Here is a 9,965-nt window from a genome sequence, read left to right as displayed (position 1 = left end):
TGGGTAAAGTATCTTAAACCTGCTTATTACGCTCAGTTCAACAGTAGCAGCTTCAATAATGCCCAGTAAACAACTCTTTTAATGTGAATATCAGTTTTTGAAGCAAAAGACATTCAGCTCTAATTTCCATTCTCTACTTAGACACCTAGCAGAGTGAGGGAGTTACTAGGCTCTGGATTACATGGCATTATGTTTGCTGTAGAGCGACAGTTTTCAGACCGACTGGTGGTCTTAGGTTTCATAACATACTGTAATATGCACTTCACTGTAAGCCCACCATTGCGACGTCAATAAAAGACAGGCACGGAATTGCTTGTTCAAAGATTCCAGTAAGAAGCTTATTGTCGACTCCATCACAGATGCAAAACATACGGTACAAAGCTAAACCATCTTGCCTCTGTCTGCTGAATTTTACATATGCTAATGACTGGTACAGAAACAGGTGCTGCTGTAAAGTCATGGGAAAGCACTGAGTTGGCCATATGACTACGGCAGTAAGGGGAAGCCGTCCACGAGAGGGGAAGACTTCAAATTAAAACATGTGTAATTCATTTCCTTTGCAGAATAGTCTCTGGTGACATTTGTACAGACCTCCATGTGTTAGCAATCTATTTGCGATGTTTTACAATTGGTTCGAAAGCAGGTTTTGCTCTGTGGAGTGACAGCAGCAGCAGTGATTAAATGAAGCTGGAATGCAAGGTCCTGCTGAGCTTCCCCTGCCAGGGAGCAGTCAAGCCACTGTACTAGGGAACTTTAGGGAGCTTTTGTGGGTTTTTTCTTGTTTTCCTTGCCAATTTGTGATTTGTTCTGTTTGACTTACTTCCCCTTTCCTTAAGGCTGTCACTATCTATGACAAGTTAATTATGATATATTCATTCCTGAATACTTTTAGAGAGATGTCCCAGAATGTCAAATAATGTTGTAATAGAGATGAGGAGAAAACAGCAGGTGCTTGACATCTAATTTAGTTAGAGCTGCCAGCCTGAAATAGAAGAAATGAACATACAACATGTACCATGCATATATTTATTAAATCTCTTTGTACCTGCGTAGCCGAGAACTCGAATTATCCGAGGCAACAGATTTCACTGTGGTTCTGTATCTCTTACCTACTGTACATTTACAGAGGAGAAGGAATGCATTTTGGAACATCCGTCTTCTCTGCAGCTGTTAACCTGCAGAGATTCATCAGAAGCAGAACTAGGACTCAACACCAGGATATTCCCACTGCATTCAATAGCAGCTGAAGCCATTCCACTTCTCTCAGAAGAGGTATCACACTTCTCAAGGTTTGCAGTTAGATGAGCACCAGTCAGAGAAAATATTTATAAATATGACTGGCACAATCTTCAACAGTCCTGCTTGCCCTGTCTAGGAACTCGTGGTCTTACAGGAGTGAGTCATTCCCAACAAAAATATTAATTACAATGCAAGTTCACCCAGATTTCCTCCAACCCCTAGATCAAGTACCTGGTGGAGAAAATCATTCTCTGTTTTCCAGAGCACAAGCTCACCAGACAGCAGCAACATTAGTGGGTTTGGGGGAGACTGAAGAAGCTGTAATAGGAAAGGAATTTGGCAGCAAGAGACATGTTCTCTTCTCACTTACATTGTTTTTAGCTATCTTCTAGTAATACTTGCATTATTCTGTATTTTAATGCTTTCTTGTCCCAACTCTCGCACTATGAACACACACAAGTCACTGTACTGCCTCTCCCTCTAGACAGATGTGCAAAAGAGTGACGTAAACTGTAAAATCCTCTCAAAGGGTTTTGACTCTCAAAGCAAGTTCCTGTCTTGGATCTCAGCTTCCTTTCAAGCTGATAGGACTTCAAGGAGGTCCAAACAATATCACTGGAACTTAGTGGAAAGTTTTCCCCAGAAGCTTGGCCAGACATTAAGCATGGGGCTATGGTATTTTTTTTTCCTAAGAGGATTCTGTCTTTTGGACATTGTTTTCTACATGCATCCTTGGTTCACTGCAGTTTAGATTTGTTTAATGTTTGTTTCCACTGGAAGAAGTTTAGAAGGGCTTCGGTTTATTTTACTAGCTTCATTTCCTCTGGTGGATATTAATTTTCTTACACTTTTATATACCTATGCATTATATGAATTCTTGTGATGCCTGGGATTCCCTGCTTTCCCATTTGGACACAGAGAGCAAGATTTACTGAGCAGCATAATATAGGAGCCTATTAAATCTGAGATGTATGTAACGTTGATGCTAAAGCATCCTCCAGCTGTGACTCTTGGTTGTCTCCCTCAATCCTCTTATGGGAGTTTAGAAGCTCTAGCCAAGCATCTGTAAAATTACATGGCTAGGCTGTACTAGCCATGCAGAGTGGGTACAGCTGAAATCTGCAAGACATCAAGAAAACGATATGATTAGACATTAACCCTGCCTCACTGAACTTACTCCTTCTGTATTTTCATACTGTTTAATACCCTAGGAGGCAGTGTTAGGCACTCTGAGGCCAAACTGTGTAGCTCAAAATACACTCAGGAACCAGTCTAAGGCCAGCACTCTTTTTCTGTAGCCGCTTTTGACACCTGCCCAATATATACCCGATTTTCTAGGGCAGCAAAAAGAATACAATTATTTTGACAAGAAAAGAAAAGTGTGACCAACCTTGATATTATTTTCAGCTCCTTGTTGTGAAAGGTGCAATCCACAGCTATTGCCACCTTATGTGCAGAGACTCTTTAATGCTCAGGAGACAAAGGCCAGAGGACTGCATAGCTCCACAGACCTCCTGGGAGAGCTGCAAGCAAACTCTCGAGATGGCAGGCAGCTTTGCATTGGGTGAGTGAGCCTTCAAAGCCAATAATGCTGTTGGAGAAAATCATATCACTGTTCTTGAATCAGAACTGGTCTGCAACAGAGATCTGTATTCTTTTGCATTGAAGTTTCTTCCATCCCGTCATTGCTTAAGGACAAAATAAAAACTGTGCTGTCTTATTCACAAACCATACCACAAGCCCTGAAAACAGGAGTGTGGAGACCTGTTCATGTAGAAATTTACTTAAACTCTGCTATGAAATAGAACTTTTTTTTCTATGCCGTTGAGCCCTTCTAAGGTTTGGCAAGGATAGTAAGATGACCTATAGTCAAGAATGAAGTACTACATTTCTCTGTACATTAGGGGAGAGAGGCTTTGACTTTCTTCTGTTAGCTATCAAGATTCAATAATAGTAGTAATAATCTTCAGCATTAAAAGTATCATGTTGTTTCACATGAAAAAATATATATAAAATAAGGTCTTATTAACAAAGCCAAGTTTTCTTTGGGTGCTCCGCCATCTCTGCAGTATGCAAGCGTATAAGGAGATTAATTATTGAGCTGAGAATGGAGGAACATAGTCCTTGTGAAATTCAAAAGACCGCTGGGAAACTCAACGTCCTTGTGAAACACTTCTGATACTGATGTGCTCATGGATCATGAGCTTCTGCTTTCTTTACAGCAGCTGAATGGATACCTAAGAAGTCCTACATATAGCAGCACTCTGTGCAAGAACTCAAAAATGACAACTGTATTCACCACTGCAAATTGCTATCACAGTAAGCCTAATCCTCAGGTATGGTACTCACTTCCAGCACAAAAAGCACAGCTCTCATAGCATTTATGGAACTGAATCTATAAACATGTCTCAGAATCAAGCATCTGCCCTGCACTGCCCTTCAGACCTGCATCAAATTGGTATTTTCACATTCAAGTAATTTGAACCTGGAAATAGTTGATTGTGCCTCTAGATTTTTCAGTGCTGTGCACAACTAATGGGAAAAAACCAAACAACTTGTAACAAAGAACCTAGCATGACACAAAGATTAAGTATTTCCAACAGTACGATGGCCAAAAGCTGCATTTTTATAGCTGGCACTATGCATTCTTTATAACGCTAGCAATACCTGTAGCAAACTGCACTTATTAACCAGAAGACTAGGGTTATCATGGTGACCTCAGTAAATTAATGCTGCTTGCAGAGCTCAAGCCAAAATGCAGAGCTGGGCTAATGTAAAATGTACAAAGCCCTTTCTTCAATAAGCAATATATTTTAACAGACAAGTGTGACACCAGGATGCAATGATCCAGTTTGGCTGTCTGCCGGTATTCAGATCATTGGCCTGAAATTTTAAAGCTATGGGGTCTAATTTCTCTGCTAAAACAGATACCCCGTGGGGCCAAGCAGCCTGGACAGAGGATTAGATAAACATCACAACATTTCAACTAGAATCCAAGATAGCTGTCAGTATAAATATGCCAAACACTCCAAGGGGACCATCGTAACTCCCAGGTAAGATACCAGCTCTTAGCAAGGACCCTTGTGACACTATCTATACTGGTCGATGCAGACGCACTAAGTTTTTCAGTCTAGAGAGATACCCTGGCTGCAACCACTCCATACTTACAGTGAAACTTGCCCCTTGATCTCTGCAGGAGACAAAAGCAGGAACGTGCTGGAGGACATAAGAGCACTCTAGTCCTTTGCTGTGCATTTCAGTATCAGGACCCTAGGGCACACTGAAGAACGCACCTGTCCCTCACCAGGTTATCTTGTGCAAGATAAACTCAGCAGAATTTTCCTCTTCCTTTTAGACGCTTTTAAGAGTTATCAATCGTGTTCAGTTTTAGACCGAGGGCAGTTTTATACTTGGCTTCCTCTGCATGAGTTAATTCAAAACAAGCCAAACACCAAGGAAGGCTCAAGTTAGTCATTCCCTTAAATAAGACTGTTTTCTGACCATCTGCCTTCTTCCATGTTCCTCTTGCTTTTATATATTTAACTATGAAGTGCCGTTTAAAACTTCTCTGATTGTTGCAGTTTCTGGAACCTTTCCTTTCTGGAAGAACTTTTAACCGCACTATCCTTCCTCTCAGATATTCCTGTAGTTCAGTTTGCTTCTGATACAGTGTGCTGTTCCGTAATCAGAGCCAATTGAGAATCAGAGTCCTGCTTCATTCAGTGCCTGACTAACAGGTCAGAGTTGCTTAATATAGCACAACACAATAACCTGCTCCCAGCTGTCACCTGCAAGAAGCAAAAAGGCATAAAAGCTATTTCAGACCGAGGATAGAACTAGTTCTCAAACCGACCCTCCCTATTCTGTGGTAAGCTCTAAAGCCATCATAAACACATATACAGCAGTGTCTTGGGAATATACATGCCTCTTCCAGAAATCAGGTAAATTAAAATTTAATATATTTAGGAAATAAAGGAATCTTTGGCTGAGAGGGTCCCAAATTATCAAACTGTAATTCCTCCAGTCTCTGATGTTTTAGAGGTTGTTACAGTTATTTCATGAAGATATTGCAATCTCCTGCAAGCTGATTGTCTCAACAAAAACTTAAAAGCAGCAGTCCTTACGCCAACCTGAAAATTACATGAAAAAAATTTACAAATAGGATTTCACAGCAAACTCTGAGGTGCCCTAGAACATGCACAAACTAGTTTTACAGTTGCTTACAAATTCCCCCCATGCAACTGGCATAAGTGACCAGGTAGGGCCAATTAACCTGATGCATTCATGGAAAGACAGTGAAAACATCCTTTCAGACTAGGCTTTACTTCTAATCCAGACCAAAATCCAGAATCATTTATAAAACAACGAACAAAGAAAACCCAGTCACAACATTGACATTCTTATTCATAGAGCTACAGGCAGAAAACAGCAGGAAGCCCAAAGTACTTATAAAATAAATGACTGAAAGAACACACCCCAAGTTTGGGTGACAAAACCAATCTAACTGACAGGATAACCAAAGGAAGGTTCCACAGCCTGCTCCACCACTTCAGTAAATATATTATTGCACTCTCAATAGAAGGTTTTATAATGAAAGTGTTCAGCAACTTCAGTAGCTTTTAGTACGTGCTTATTATAGCCTTCCTTGATCTTATGCCTTCTCACTTTTCTAACCTAACCCAACCTAAGAAGCAGTTTGCCTGTTTTACTGAAACCCTTCAATGCAATCATAGTTTCAACATTTTTTTTTCCACAATAAACGCCAAGTCTTTCTTGATAATTGTTCTGGCTGATTGTTCCACTTAGCAGGAATTCCCCAGATTATTTAGTTCCTTCAACTTTAATTATCTTACATTTCTCTGCATCAAGCTCTATTTGCTATCTGCTGGCCTAGTCTGAAATGAAACAATTCTTTCTATTTTTGATTGCATTACTCTGCATTATTTGTTCTGTCTCTAATCCTAGTATATGCAGTCTTGGGGATTTCATTTTCAACATTCCTTTTCAAGTCATTTTTGATAGGTGTCAAGAGAAACGGTTCAATCAGTTCAGAAAAAAAATGCTTAGGGGGAAAAAAAAAATCTTTGCTTCCATATGAATTTAAGTGTTCCTCGGTAACTCAAAAAAATCAAGTTCCTGTTTCGTATAACAGAGTAGGTATAAATTACAGATTGCCATAAAAAGCCTGTATGCTGTATCCTTTTCTCCCAAGGAAAAATCTAAAATTCGGGGCTCAGACTAAACTTTTTGCCACTCTGGAGACATCTTTGATCTTGTGAAAACTATTTATTCTTAAAACTGACCTGTGAATTAGCTGATGATTTCAGTGCCCTAATGCAAGTTTTGCTGTCTTTTATTGGCAACTAACACCTGAATTCTACACTTAAGAGGAACCAAATCAAAGCCTATTGCATCCAGCTAGTTTTCTCATTGGCTCTAGTAGGCTTTGGCTCCAGCTTCTCTAGTGTTTTCCACCCAAAGAACTCCAGCTAGCTTAATTACAGACAATGATAATTTCTTAATATTTACCTTTTACAGAAGATAAACTGGAATCCCAGAGGTTAACTACATTTTTTAAAATCAGCAACAGGTTTTGATTACGGCCTTTTAAAAATTTGCCGAAGGGAAGTTAACGGTAGCATAAGGCAAGAATCCACATCACAAATCATTAGACTAACCAGATTATCCTAAATTTTAATCCAAATTAAAGCATTGCCCAGCATAATCTTGGAAGCAGACTTCATCTGTAGATTCTGGCTGAAGACTGTGAGGTTAACCCACACTTGGTTAACCTTCTACGTCAAGAATTTGATAAGTGATTTTTTTTCTTACCACCAGAAACAAACAAAATATAGCAAACTGAATTTGTTTCATTTGCTGAGCAGCAGGTTTTGATTTTCCCTGCCACTGTAATAACATCCTTTAAGAAGGACAAAAAAACCTTACATTTTCTAAAGATCAGAGATTCCAATGACAAGTCCAGTTAGAAAAACAGTACCTTGAATTTAGGTCCCATTAAGGAAGGATGATCCAATATTTCTAAATGGTTTTGTCTGCTTCGAGTGTGCATATATATATATATATATTCAGGTTTGACTGGAGCATCCACCCTGCTTTAGCTGGACCTGCTGTGAGGTCCATTCCAACCTGGGTTCAGTGATTCTAAAGCCTTGGGAGTGGATCCACTTACACATGACAGTAGCCTTCCTAAAAACAAATGCAACAAAACCTGGAGGTGAATGGATGCGCGACATTTTATGTCTGAATTCTAAAAGATGCTCTTGTATCTTACTAAGATTTCTCACTAATACCCCTTAATAAGGATATTGTAAGAGATTTAAAGTACTAGGAATTTCAGATGTTTGTAAAATATGTATTATCATTTTTAAGGAAAGCATGTTAATTTAAACAGAGCAGTTTGCTTTCAAAAACAAAGTGTTTTGCACACTCACACCTTCGCTTCTGAGGGAGACTGCTCCATCTTAATGGTTAGGTTTGGAATGCATCCACATAGGTAGTCTAATGGACTGAACTCTAAAATAACAACCTGGTCTACCAATCATACTTTAGCAACTCAACTCTTAAGTTACCCTTAGGGCCTGAACCCTTCCTGTTTCCTACCATGATGAAGCAGTTGCTTTCGTCTAATTTGTGAAGGGCTTTGTGTAGCTCAGTGACAGCATTGAATACATATAAAATTATCAATTATCGAGCATTATTGTTTATAAAGGGGCATCATCTTCATACATATTTACAGAAAACTGTCTCTCCACAGCTGTTCTATTTGTTTCCACAAAATTAGTGTCTTTACTTGAACACTGCCTTTTCAAAAAGAGGAATCAGTTATGTGCAAACTGATTTTAACGAGGCTTTGTAAAAACCACAGAAGTGTTTATGCTCTACCAGCCCTCTTAGCAGGGGCTTAAATTATGAACAGGAACCTCAGCCCTAGTGACACAAAGGAGTTGGCACAGAAGCATGTCAGTCTTCTACTGCTCTCCCTTATCCCTCAGCCACCACTGGTGCGATTTTCCTGTGGAGAAGAGCAAGTGAGGGCAGTCAATGTCGTTTCTAAAGCAGCTTTAATTCTCCATCAGCTGCCTGCCAAGAAATCTGAAGGTCAACAGGAACTGTTGTTAGGGAGTCACAATTCTTGTTGCTTGGGTTTTAAACTTCATTGCAGCTTGAGCTTTGTTAAACATTTAGAATACCTTAAGAAATACACTGTAAGCACTGATAAGGGACATCTCCACTAGTAATGGACCCAATAATACCCATAAGAAGCATGTCCTTGCACTTGCTAAGAGGTGCAGTTATACGAGTCTTGGTGCTTTATTCTTCTTAAAGAATTTCCTGTATTCCTAGTTCCAGATTATTATTTGCTTCTATTCTTGTGAAATCTTATTCTGTGATTTCTTTTCATCTAGTAGTCTGGTACCAGCCCTTCACACTCTGAATCTTATTAGACAAATTAGGGGATTCTTCCCCTTTCAGTGAACTGTACATTAAATTTACCAGTGTATAAATAAAAGAGGCCCTGACTTCATCACACACAGAATCTTTGAAGCTAATTTCTTTAATATCTTCTTCAGCATCACTTCACATCTTTCTAGTTATCGTGGCTATAGCTATATCATGATAACTTGGATGCATCAGGGCATCCATAAGCTCAGCTAGTGTCAAGATCAAGACATTCAGCCTTCTATCTTATCCTACTATTTGTCTCTGCACAAAATAAATGTCATACCTGTCTAAATCAGTATTTTACTCTATGTGGTAGGCACATACATAGTTTCAACTACAAGAGCCATAACGGCTTCCTGCAAATGACTTCAGGGTATAGAGTCTTTACTAGATTGGTATATGATCTTTACTAGACTTACAGAAAAATTAAACCACACCACAAAGCTACTCTGCAAAAATCTCCTAGCATCTCCATTAAGGTCTGGTAAATACCACAGATTTCCATTGATTTTCAGATTACATTTATCATTCAGTGTGAATCCTACAGCACTGAGGTTCAGATTCATCACACTTAAAGGTAGGTGTGCAATACCCATAAGCCTCCTCTACAATCGTTAGAGACAGGCACTTTCAGAAAACAATTCACATTTTCAAAGGAATTAATGGCTTTTGGAGCATGCTTGCCTCCTTTTAAGTGACTACAGAGGAAGCCTGAGACAACAATGTTCTGCTTAGGCATGTCAGCATAGTGGAAGAAGGTCCAAGCTGTTTCTGACTATCAAATAGCATTATACTAGATGAAAATAACATGGCTGCAACACAATTCTCTCTCAGAAACAAACACTGTACAGAATTAAGGGACCAAATATAAGGACCTTGCCATTTGATTGATGTCACTGGCATGTAACTGAGCTACGAACTGTACAACAGCCAACAAGTCCATCCTAACCTTATTTAGAGCTCCAATATCCTTTCTAGAGCTCCTTGCAACAGTGCCTGTGTTATAAAATCATTCCTAACTTCATTTCAACACTACATCTGGATTTAAATGCCCAGCAGTAAAATGGCCCTTTATTCACGCTTTAAAACATTTTTATGTAGGACTTGCATGTAAAAACAGCGATGACTTACCCAGGTTTCTTCAGGAACATGCTGAAGAAGATCAAATGTAGTAAATTGTAATGAAGTCATTACTATGAACATCAAGTGGCATTATAACCTGTAAAGTGAACTCATCAAGAAGAAAAAGGGAAAAGTGGTGG

Source organism: Buceros rhinoceros, unplaced genomic scaffold (genome assembly GCF_000710305.1).
Source record: "Buceros rhinoceros silvestris isolate BGI_N320 unplaced genomic scaffold, ASM71030v1 scaffold3424, whole genome shotgun sequence".
In the NCBI taxonomy this organism is placed as follows: Eukaryota; Metazoa; Chordata; class Aves; order Bucerotiformes; family Bucerotidae; genus Buceros; species Buceros rhinoceros.
Note: the sequence above shows the minus strand (reverse complement) of the source record.